This window comes from Musca autumnalis, unplaced genomic scaffold (assembly GCF_047663935.1).
Source record: "Musca autumnalis isolate F117 unplaced genomic scaffold, ASM4766393v1 scaffold_3, whole genome shotgun sequence".
Lineage (NCBI taxonomy): Eukaryota > Metazoa > Arthropoda > Insecta > Diptera > Muscidae > Musca > Musca autumnalis.
This window is the reverse complement of record NW_027411866.1, coordinates 146661389-146674980: the sequence shown is the minus strand read 5'-3', so window position 1 is coordinate 146674980 and position 13592 is coordinate 146661389.

Sequence of the window (13592 nt, the reverse complement as noted above, 5' to 3'; positions counted from 1 at the left end):
TGCTCAGTTCAATCCCAGAAATCAGAAACGTGAAGGGCCCGTTAAGGTTTTCAAATCGCCCCGGCCTAGTATATACACTTTCAAACTGGCAAAATGCAAAGACATTAATACAACAAGATAAGACATTTGTTTGCTATCATTCGTCAGTGAATGGCTTTTGAATTTAACATAATGTTATATTACGATATGGTGATATAACATTTTTTTCTTTTATACATTTTTACGTATTTAACCGAATTTACCGATCCTATTGACATAGAATTATTCTTGAATAGATCCTTGAATTCATAAATTTTGTTTCCGATACCATTACATGAAATGTTCCTCCTCGGTTGCGATTTTGAATTAAATGCAACCTGTTAAGGGTAATGTTTCTATACAAAGTTTCGTAAACATTTTTTTGTTGCATGCATTTTGTCTAGTCTTAGTTGTATTTATGTCTTTGCAAAATGTGACTCATCGAAATAATAAACAAACATTGTTCCACAACATCCCATACGGGACAAGGGAGACTTCTCTCATATCAATGAGTGCACCCCGATTCATATTAGCTCAACGATATGGGACCTACTGTTTATCGCCGAGTCCGAACGGCGTGTCTTAAGACACCACTTGTGGGGAAGTTTTTCAAGGCTGAAATACTCAGGAAATGTTGCCAACATTACTGAGGGGTATTTTGCCACCGTTGAAAAATGTTTGATGTTGCCTGGCCGGGAAATCGAACCACCGACCTTCTGCGTGCAAGGCGGGCGTGCATACCATTGCACCACGGGGGCACCCGGAAATCTGGTAACAGACACAGAATATTGAAAGATCATTTTTTAAATATTTGATGTCAAAAGCTAACGAGGACGACGAAGATACCACATATCAAGACCCAGAAAACTGTATTGAATGTATATAATAATGGTTTTATTTATTTGGAGTCGATTTAGCGATGCCCGTCCGTCTGTCTGTCTGGCTGGTGCGCACAATAACTCTCGAACGGATGAACCGATTTAGTCCAAAATTTGGCCTTCGTAATATTTTTTCTAAACTTAGTTTAAGTTTGAAATAATCCATATCGGACCACTACTTCAGGCACCTCCCCCACAAAAGTTCAAAAATGTTCGGACAAAATTTGCGCACGATAACTCCTGAAGGGAGTGACCGATTTGGTCCATACTTACACATCCTAATATATCTACCAGATATAGATCAGTTTCGAATATAGATTATATTTGTCCACTCCTTCGGCTACCTCCCACACAAAATTTCGGATAAGTTCACTTGAGAACTGCTCTCGAATCACTTTGATTTTTGTTGAAGCAACTTACATTTGCTGGTTCCATTACGATGGTAAACCTTTTTTTCAGGGGCAAGTCCATACTTCTTGAGAAAACATCCTGAAAGGTGTGCAAAAAAAACCCTATGGCACCATATGTAGTGGCTGTCTGTCGACAAAGCCTACTGATACTCTTTTTTCCAACAACACATCGTATTTGATAAGAAAATCTTGTTTGCTGACGCCTAGTCTGGAACACACATGCCTCGGTATTGTGTGTTCGAGACACACAATAGATTACTTTGTAATGAGAAAAATAATATTTTTAAAGGGTTGGACCATACCAATGCGGCTTTAGACCTGGCAAGTCCACCATTGACCACATATTTACCCTGCGGCAAATCCTGGAGAATACCCAAGAGATGCAGATCGACACCTACCACCTTTAAAAAGCAGCCTTCGACAGCCCGCTGCGTTCAAAGGTATTCCAAGCCATGTCTGAATTTGGTATCCCCGCAAAGCTCATCCGGCTTTGTAAAATGACTTTAACTGACACGAGGTCCTCAGTTAAAATAGGAAAGAACCTCTCCAAAGAGTTTGGTACGAAAAGAAAGATCTTCGAAAGATCTACGGACCAATCTGCGTTGACGGTAAATATCGACGTCGCATGAACCATGAGCTGTATCTGCTATACAACGACATCAATATTGTTAAACGTATCGAGATTGCGATTGCGTTGGCTAGGCCATATCATAAGAATGAGCGCTGATGAACCCGCTAAAAAGACGTATAAATACGGACCGCTTGGCGGTGCACGCAGAATTGGCAGGCCAAGGAATAGATGGCGCAAACAAGTGGATGATGAGATGAAAAGGCGCGGTATTCCAGAGTGCGAAGCAACAAATAGAGAGGAATGGAGAGTTCGGCCTATGGAACAAATGTTCTGTAATGGGCCAGCTAAGTAAGTTAGTAAAGGGTTTTTTTTACATTGCATTTGTAAACCATCGCAAATGTAATGTAAACAAACAACATTTTGTTACCTTATACATTATTCCTAAAAATACAAGTAATAATAATATTTTACTCATTACAAAGTAACCAATTGTGTGTCTCGAACACACAATACTGAGGGTTGTTGTTGTAACAGGTTGTCTGCAAACAATCGTTTTTCCCTGTAAGGATGTTGAAACATTAGTAATGTTTGTTTGTCAAATTGTGGAGTGGGGATGTGGGGGTGTGTGTGGATTCGTGGATGAGCTGGGTTATTGTGTTGATATATGTGTGTATGGGATGATATTGTGGATGTGCTGGATTATTGTGTTAATGTGTATGGGAGGGATGATATTATGGATTGGGATGCGTGTGGGGTTCTTGATGGAGCATGTGAAAATTTGATTTGCTATTGTTCCGGGAGCTGTAAAAACCGGGCCACTTCCACTGGTCTTGTCCATAGGTCCACAGGGCGCAAATCTGTGGGCCTAGCTGGGCACGAGAAAAGGTGCGCTGTGTTGTGCGGGCTTTGTCGGCAATTCGGGCACCTATCAAGGGTGCCTGAAACTATTCTGGCTCGATAACAGTTGAGAATAGTGCTCCATCCAGACCTTAATTGTGCCAGGATTGTTCTGGTCCGTCTGGGTAGGAGTCTTTCGCTGTCGGATATGGCTGGGGGGTGTTCATTAAGTACTGAGGGTTGTGTTCGTCTATTCACTGAATGCTATTCGTCGACATTAAGGCTTTAAATTTCCCATTTGCCTAAAATGATTCCGGATACTTCTATTTTCAATTTTGTCTGTCATTTTTTTATTGGCATCTTCATTAAAACCCTAAGTCGGCAGAGTGAAATTGTATACAATTTTCCCATGGGCAACACCCACTATTCATTAAATAATTAAGTCAGTCAAATGCGGGTTTTCACACGTGCCCCTCCGCTGTCAAAAGTTTCACACGCAAATAAAGTAATAAAAATGTCTAATTTGTGAAAAATAGAAAAAAGCATCTAATGGAACGGAGTTAAATTAGAGATGCATTTGGAACAGACCGCGAAAGAGGAGAAAATTATAGTTTAATGTCAAATCCGGCAACTGACATGAAAAAGGCCGAAGAAACAACTTCCAATGAAATCGCATAAACCGAGTTGTGATTAATGTAGTGTGTATGTGGGAAAAAGGGCTGAACACCATCAGCCGCCTGAAAGTGACAATGAAAAACACTTTTGGCTGAAACACTTGGAAAAAAGTTCATGGCTATCACAATGGAAATATGCGGTAGCTTGTAAGACTCTCACATCAGCTGTCTATGAAAGAAAGAAAATTTTCACTTTTTTTCGGGGAGGCAGTTGTTGATGAAAAGAAAATTTTACAATGCCTTGAAACAACAAGCACAAGTGGGAAAAGAGTCTCAGACAATGCAACAAATTAAATGTATGGAGCATGAAAAAAAGAACAACAACAACAACATGCATCAGGGCAAATGCACGAATGTGCCTTGTATTTTTAGATGACGATGGAAGAAATAGTTTAATTTAATGCAAGTATTGTAATAACCATATTGGATAGGTGTACAGACATACCTACACATGTATGTGGTCATAAATGCAAAAGGTGTTCGAAATGTATGTAGCCCTATTTAAGATGGGTTCTAATCTGCGGCTTCACAAATGCATAGCTCGTATTTCTCACGCCAATTAAGTAGGAATGTTTCTCTCCCCGTATAGATATTTCCCTTTATCAATTGCTTGCCATTTCAAAAACTGCCACCGTAGGGTGTCTGGCCACAGAATATAATTTATGCACTTTTAAGATATTCAACACGATGAATGAATGTGTTTCAATTTCTAGCGTTGTATATCATCCGCATGTCTGTGTCTTCAGTTAACCTCAGTGAAATTGTGGGAGTTACCCCAGTCGTTAGTTGCACACTTCTATTGCCTTCTGCCACTTGCTTTCTTTTGATGGTACATTCATTGTCTTTGCACAATTAGCCGCAAACATCTTTCCCAGAGGTTAAAGGGTCAACAACATTAACATAAAGCACCTAAATTAATAACAAAGTAAAAAACAACACATTGTTTTATAAAACAAAAAGCTCTAATGTTGTTGTTGCTTTCTTATTTAAAGCCATACCTTTTTGTTATTGTCAATGACAGTGCTATAAAATCTCCTCTATAAAAAAATAAGTGATCACTGCCTCTTTATAAAGAGGTATTTTGTTAGACCTTGCATTTTATGATCATAATGAAGATATGATGGTGGTGACAAATACTTTTAGTTTTAAATATTTAGGAGAACCTACTAACCAGCCTAACCCAAACAACTGAAATATTAAGGTAAATGTTATTTTGGGTTTATTTGTGACGTGTTTCCTTAATTTAATGAATTTATGAATTAAAAACAACAGGTTTTACCTAGTTTAAGAAGATAAACACAACATAAATTGTTTCCTTGTTTGGGCATTAAGGCGGCCCAAACAACTATCCCCAAATTTTTTTCCATTTGATCCAAAAACCCTAATGTATGAAATTTTATGGCGATCGGTTAACGTTAACCCGTGTCACCAGAGGGATCTTTGTTTCCATACAAAAAAGGCCTCTCTAACATATGTCCCAAACATTACATATGTTTTGGTCCTGCAATCAAATTATATGTTTGGGTGCAAACAAATTATATGTTTGGGTGCAAACAAATTATATGTTTGGGTGCAAACAAATATTTTTATGCGTGCAAACAAATACAAACCCAAAAGACAAAAAAAGAAACAAAAAGGGGCACACGTGCCCTTGATGAGAATAACAACAGAACAACCAATATTCAGTCTTCGTTCAGAAGTCAATGAAGAAGGTTCTGCTGTCGCTTGTTTCAATGATTTTTAGTTTTAGCAATGCATTAATGCACACGCTGTTTGTGGAGAGAGCGAGAGAGAGTCGTATGCATGAGACCGCAAACAATGCGTTTGTATTAGTGCCGATACCTGATGTAAAACACTTTGAAATGTATGCTCACTTGCTATCATTAAGCGCTCACTGGCTATCTCTATCATATACACATACTTCGCTAAATATCAATTTTTCAATAGATATTATATTTCTAGATATTATAAAAACTCTGCAAAAGTTTTATCGATTGTGTGAAAGGTTCAATAAATTTAATATTAATCTTAATCTTGGATCCAAACATATTTCTAACATATATTTTTCTGCGTGTAGTCATTTGTAAGGGACCAAAGGTGCATTTTCACGAAAATTCTTTAAAATCCGAATTTATGGTCCAATCGGTGAACATTTTTACCAGTTCATTGCTATGGCTAAAAAACGAATCCTACAAAAAGTTGTGAAAATCGGATAAGATTTTGGTATTGCTATATAGGGCCAAAATACCTGAAATCGGCCTATCGGAGCTAACCCGAAATGCGATTCGATTTTCAAATTTTTTTGTAGGATCCGTTTTTTACCCGTAAATGCCATAGGACCATAAATACGGATTTTAGAGAATTTTCGTGAAAATTCACCATAGGCCCCATGACAATGGAAACAAAGATCCCTCTGGTGCTACGGGTTAACGTTAACCGATCGCCATAAAATCTATAAATAAAAGTGCTTAGTGATGAGTGAGTGACTGACAGATCATCGCCCAGAAGAAACGGCTAAATCTAGAAGCTTGAAACTTTAGGTGTGGCTTGTTGTTGGTCTGTATGGGTGAGATAAGGGTAGGTTTTTAGTAATTCGAACTAGAAGGGTACGAAAAGTACTAAATATGGTACCCTTTGTATTATACAAACGGGAATAGGTAGAATTCTGAATTTGGAATGAGGGTGAATGATGGAGAGTTAGATACATAGATGTACCAAAGGGCTTTTGGAAATTCGATCACTAAGTGTACGAAAAGTACCAAAAGTTACCAAATTTAGTACCAATTGTATATTTTGAACGGATATAGCTAAAATCTTGGAAATTTGTTGAAATACGTACTTATGTATACGAAAAGTACTAAAAGGTACTAAATTTGGTACAATTTGGATTTGGGTGTACGGTGTATTTCTGAGGGATATTGAGGCCACAACCTTCCATACACCGAAAATCGGGAGGTACGTTCTATGGGGGCTACATGAAGGCGTGAACCTTTAATAACTTTTAATAACCCAAATGAAGACCAAATACCAAATTTCAGCTATTTCGGTGAATTATTGTGGCCACAACCTTCAAAATAACGGAAATCGGGAGGTACAGTTCTATGGGGGCTATAGGGAGACGTGGACCTATACCGACAAATTTCCGTTGGAAAATTTTGTACCCCCAACGAAGACTTAATACAAAATTTCAGCCATTTCAGTGGTATATTGAGGTCACAACCTTCAAAATAACGGAAATTGGGAGGTACTGTTCTATGGGAGCTATATGAAGACGTGTACGTATACCTACAAATTTGCGTTCGAAAGTTTTGTACCTCCAAGGAAGACTAAATATCAAATTTCAGTCATTTCGTTGGGATATTAGTGCCACAACCTTCAAAATACCAAAAATCGGGAGGTACGGTTCTATGGGGGCTTTATGAAGTCGTGGACCTTTGCGGAAAATCCAGCCATTTCGGTGGGATACTTAGGCCACAAATCCTTGAATATCGTTTTGCATATGCTCATTTTATGCAAATATGTCAAATGTGTCAAAATATGTATGATATGCAAAATATGCAAAAATGTATGGGCCTAATTCGTTTTATTTTGTGATAAAACTAGTTTCTGTTTAATCAGATTTTCTCTACGACCATCCTAACCATATATGCATTTGCATAGGATTCCGCTGTCTAATTATCTATATATATAAAAGAGTAGTGAGGTGAGTGACTGACTGACTGATTGACTGACTGATTCATCAGCGCACAGACGAAACCGCTGAAGCTATAAAGTTGAAATTTTCGACCTAGAAGTGTACGAAAAGTACTAAAAGGTACTAAATATGGTACCCTTTGTATTAGGCAAACGGTAAGAGCTAGAATTCTGAAATTTGGAATGAGGGTAACTTATGGAGAGCTAGAAAGATGAACCGAAGGGTCTTTGGAAATTCGAACTAGAAGGGTACGAAAAGTACTAAATGGTACTAAATTTAGTACAATTTGGATTTGTGTGAACGGATAGAGGTGGAATCCTGAAATTTGAAATTAGGGTAACTTGTGGAAAGTAACAAAGAAAGGTTTTTGGAAATTCGAACTGTAAGTGCACGAATAGTACTAAATAGTACTAAATTTAGTACAATTTGGATTTGGGTGAACGGATTGAGCTGGAATACAGACATTTGGAATGAGGGTCACTGATGAAGAGTAACAATAAAAGGTTTTTGTAAATTCGAACTATAAGGGTACGAAAAGTACTAAATGGTACTAAATTTAGTACAATTTGGATTTGGGTGAACGGATGGAGCTAGAATCCTGAAATGTGAAATTACGGTCACTGGTGGAGAGTAACAAAGAAAGGTTTTTGGAAATTCGAACTATAAGTGCACGAAAAGTTGTAAATGGTACTAAATTTAGTACAATTTGGATTTGGGTGAACGGATTGAGCTGGAATCCTGAAATTTGTAATGAGGGTCACTGATGGAGAGTAGCAAAGAAAAGTTTTTAGAAATTCGAACCATAAGTGCACGAAAGTACTAAATAGTACTAAATTTAGTACAATTCGGATTTCGGTGAACGGATAGAGCTGGAATCCTGAAATTTAGAACGAGGATCACTGATGAAGAGTAGAAATGAAAGGTTTTTGGAATTCGAACTATAAGTATACGAAAAGTAATAAATGGTACTAAATTTAGTACAATTTGGGTTTGGGTGAACGAATAGAGCTGGAATCCTGAAATTTGGAATGAAGGTCACTGATGGAGAGTAAAAAAGAAAGGTTTTTGGAAATTCGAATTACAAGGGTACAAAAAGTACTAAATGGTACTAAATTTAGTACAATTTGGATTTGGGTGAACGGATGGAGCTAGAATCCTGAAATTTGAAATTAGGGTCACTGGTGGAGAGTAACAAAGAAAGGTTTTTGGAAATTCGAACTATAAGTACACGAAAATTCTAAATGGTACTAAATTTAGTACAATTTGGATTTGGGTGAACGGATTAAGCTGGAATCCTGAAATTTGTAATGAGGGTCACTGATGGAGAGTAACAAAGAAAGGTTTTTAGGAATTTGAACTATGTATAAGTGCACGAAAAGTACTAAATGGTAGTAAATTTAGTACAATTTGGGTCTGGGTGAACGAGTAGAGCTGGAATCCTGAAATTTGGAATGAAGGTCACTGATGGAGAGTAAAAAAGAAATGTTTTTGGAAATTCGAATTAAAAGTATACGAAAAATACTGAATGGTACTAAATATAGTACCATTTGGATATGGGTTAACGAATAGGGCCGGAATCCTGAAATTTGGAATGGGGGTCACTGATGAAGAGTAATAAAGATGTACCAAAGGTCAAAAAGTCCTAAATTGTAATGAGTTTAGTATGATTTGGATTTGAAGAGCTGGAATCCTGAAATTTGGAATTAAGATTACTGTTGGAATATAGAATTGAGATATGGAGGTAGCTTTGGAAAATCATACTAATGTGCACGAAGTAGTACTAAATGGTACGATTTTCGCTATAATTTGTATTTGCGTGAACAGATTATTGTTGGAGTGTAGGATTGAGGTAGTTTTGAAAATTCGTTCTTATGGAAAAGTGCTAAATGGAACTACATTGGCTAAAATTTGGGTTTAGGTGAACGGATAGAGCTGAGATATGAAAGTACATTTTGGAAAATCGTGTACGAAAAGTGCTATATGGTACAAAATTTGGTACCTTTTGGTATTTGCTATATGGTATAGAATTTTGTGATTTTGTAAAGGGTAGAATTGGAATTTTGAAATTCGATATTAGATTAGCAATTGGGGTTTAGAGTGGAGGTAGGGAGGAGGTTTTGAAAATTCGTACTTATTTTTACAAAAACTACTAAATAGTCCTCAAATGGGTTTCAGGGGAACTGGTAAAACTGGAAAAGTGAATTTGGGTTAGGATATATGTTGAATATATGGAAGTAATTTTTGAAACGTTTACCTATGTGTACGAAAAGTTGGGTAACATGTTGGTACCAAAACCATTTTAAATAGTCAAGGTACTAAATTTGGTGTTGGGTGTAGGAACAAAGCTGGGATTATATAATTTGGAAATACACTATTTGTACAAAAAATACGAAATGGAAAGATATTTGTTATGAAGATCGCTCTAAAATTTGAGAAAAAGTTCTGAGTTTGAAAAATTGTACTGAATATTGTTCCACTGATTTGATGTTAACGCCAAGGAGTTTCTAAATAATGTACTGAAATTAAGTAGTCAAACGTGAATTATCTTTTCAAAAAATGTTTTTTGTTCTGACCCCTTTGGTATGTAAATTTGAAAACGTAGTCCAATGCGACAATTTTTTTAACTAGAAGGTATTTACCCCCTGATATTAAAAAATCCTAAATTGAAATGCCTTCAAAAAATTTTCCGTTATATACGGTTGACATACCCGTGCACATTAAGTACAATTTTTTGTAAAGAAGTTTTCTAACCTTTCATGCCACAAATTCCGAATTTCGGTTGGAAAATGTGCAGAAGATCTTCATAATACTCTAAATCTTCAAAATATCTCTTCTAATAAACGTGGATTGAAGTGGATATTTTTTAAATTAAACTTTTATATCCTCTGAGTATTCAAGGTCCAAATTTAAAGAAAATTGGACAATATACATTTGTTCTTCTTTTAAAATACACTAAGTCGAGATGTACCGTTATATGGGGATATACGAAAACGTGGATTTTTATGGCCATTTTGAATGCCGAAAATTTAACGGACCTATTCGGGTTCTGGGCGAAGCCGCTAAAGCTAGAACCTTAAATTGTGAATGTGCGTGATTGTTGTTGTGAAGGGGTGAGATAAAGTTTAGTGTTTGGAAATTCGTACTAGAAGAGAAAGTTGTGTTAGTGAAGGGGTAAAACCAGGAGTCAAATCTGAAATTTGCAATATGATGCGTAGTTTTGGAAATTCGAAATAAAAAATACGGTAGCTGTGTAGGGATGCGATACGGAACATTTTTTTTTTTTTGTAAATTCTGACTACAATCGAAAAAATATTGGTAATAAAAATAGGTCTTAGTACAACAGAATCTCCAGTATTCACCATTCCCGTATTAAATATTGTTTATATATATTTCGTTTCCTTTCCGCATACGAAGTAGCGGGCATTTGCTAGTCTGGCATATAACGCAGGACACAACTATTCATCGGCGGTATGTACACTTTCACCAACTCAACCTCGGCAGTACCACACTTTACTGCTGCCCCCAAAAATTCCATGTATGGGTCACAATAGTGAAGCTCAAGCGAGATAGACCTGTATTGGACAGACTGGTGTATGAGAATGTCAGGTTCTCCTTCTCCGCTTCTTGTACAATCTTCTCACAAAACATTGAAATCATCGCACCGTTGCAAGCTACAAAGACGGTGAGCTTTGTTTCCTGGGCCGCAGCGACACCGATGTCTTTCCGACTCATAAAGTCTACAATTTCACTGAGTTTCTTGCGGAGATGTGGTGTAAGATGCTGCTTTTGTTGTTTTTGGGTGGACTGCGGGGGTGTCTCGTATTCTGACGTCGAAGTTGTAAACACCCTGTATTGGTACTAGAGTTGGGTAATCTAGTTCCTTGTACTAGTTCCAAAACGTATGAGTAACATCATAAAATATAACGTGTGATATTAAGTATACGCAGTTTGTTCATAGGAAAATGTGGGTCATTGGAACTGCGAAGTGAACTAGATAGTTCCATATGACACAACTCTAATTGGTACATGAATCAGCAACAGTAGTCCTGGAACCTGGTTTCCAAGCAAAATCCCGAAATCATAAAAAAACCCTAAAAATGTGACCTTCAAATGTGATTTATTTTTTATTTTTCTCATCTATGAACATTGTAGTTTCAGAATCCTCAAAAACTTTTTAATGTGTAAGCACTTATTATTTGAAGATAGTTAAGGCGCACCGTGTATGACATTGTTTTATAAGGAGGCGATACAGACAGTATCTCAAAAATTGTAAAACCTAGGAAAGAGTTATATAGAATAGTAGAGAATTTTCACAGCTACAACATTGTCTCTAGGCCCACTTCGATATGACTTGCAGTTTTCAAGCAAAATTCCGAAAACCCTTAAAAACCCCACAAATGTGAACTTGACTGCGATTTATGTGTTGGGTTTGCCTCTTTTGATTAAGTCACAGCATGAGAGTACAAATATCTAACTCTGTCGACAAAGCGGACTGATACTTTTTTTAATTGTTGAAATTCTAATTTAATTGGTCTGCAAAATTTCGTGATTACATTAAATTTCAAAACAAACAAATACATATTTATGCGGCCTCTCTATATTAAATAAATTCATATTAAATGTATCTGATTGTTGTCATCAAAAGTTATTCCATAGTGCTAAACATTTTGTTTTCAATCTTGATAATCAGGCTTTTTTGGATGGTTTCCATAAGTGACAATTTCATTTAATTTTGTTGCATATAGTTAAGCCACATTCAATCCATGAATGAAAAGTTATTCAATGATGACAATTCAACACAACATTCTTATCATTCACCACCCAGCCAGTTGCAACTGTGTTATCTCCCTTGGCCTGTAATTTGTAAGCATTTGGGTCAGCGAAAGTAATATAATTAAAGAACTTTATAAATAAACTTGTTGATTTGTGATTCGAAACGATGCTAATCAGTTGTTGTTGGCTGGCGTCTAACCAAGTCTTGAAATGTCATTAAACGCGTACACATATTTACAACTTTATTAGCTTGACGACGGCTTCTTACAAAATATACAGAGACACATAAATTTTGTTTGTTTATTTTACTCATTTATTTTCCAATGCTTTTCAAACTAAACAAAGCCATCGTTTTAAACTTCTCTTTAAACATTTAATAAGAGAGTTTTGTGGCTCTCTTCTATAAAAAAATTATACCTCTCTCCAATACTTATGTTGTTACAATTAATGTTCATGACGTTTGAAACATGTTTCCGGCGCACCTCACTTTAATAGCCATTGTATCAAGCTGACTGTCAGCCGTACAGATGTTTAAGCTTTACCCCCCCCCCCTCTATAAGGGTTGGATACACACGCTGTTACGTCATTAAGTCTAAGTCTTGCTTTTACATATGAATCTCAACTAGAGTTCTCACCATGCATGCAGTTTTATACGAAGTAATGAGAGTGAGTCTTTCTAAACAAAGCTTGTGTTGTCAATACCTTGGGAAATTGGAAAATGTAGATTTTGCTTTTTTACTGATCTACGAATATCTATAAAAATAAAAGAGCTTAGTGATAATTGAGTGAGTGAGTGACTGACAGATCATAGCCCAGACGAAACGGCTGAAGCTAGAAGCTTGAAATTTTGAGTGTAGGTTGCTGTTGGTATGTAGGCGTGAGATAAGGCTCGGTTTCTGCAAATTCGAATGGGAAGGGTACGAAAAGTACTAAAAGGTACTAAATATGGTACCCTGTGTATTAGGCAAACGGAAAGAGCTAGAATTCTGAAATTTGAAATGAGGGTCACTGGTGGAGAGTTAGAAAGATGTACCAAAGGATTTTTGGAATTTCGGCCTATAAGTGTACGAAAAGTACTAAAATTTAGTACCAATTGTATATTTTGAACGGCTATAGCTAGAATCTTGATATTTGGTATGGGAATCATGCTTGGAAAGTGGTATTGATATAAGGAAATGGTTTTGGAAATTCGTACTTATGTGTTCGAAAAGTATTAAATGGTACTAAATTTAGTACAAGTTGGATTTTGGGGAACCTATAGAACTGGAAACCTTAAATTTGGAATTAAGATTTCTGTTGGAGCGTATGATTCAGATATGGAGGTAGTTTTGGAAAGTCGTACTTATGTGTACGAAAAGTACTAAATGGTACAAAATTTAGTACAACTTGGATTTGGGTGAACTTATAGAAGTGGAATCTTGAAATATGAAACTAAGATTAATGTTGGAGAATAGGATTGAGGTAGTTTTGGAAATTCGTACTTACGTGTACGCAAAAGTACTAAATAGTACTAAATTTGTTACAATTTGGATTTGGGTGAAAAGATAGAGCTGGAATCCTAAAATTTGGAATTTAAATTGCTATTGGGGTGTGCGATTGAGGTAGTTTCGGAAATTCGTACTTATGGGTATGAAGGGTACTAAATGGTACTAAATTTGGTACAATTTGGATTTGGGTGAACGGATCGAGCTGGAATCCTTAAATTTGGAATTAAGATTGCTATTGGGGTGTGGGATT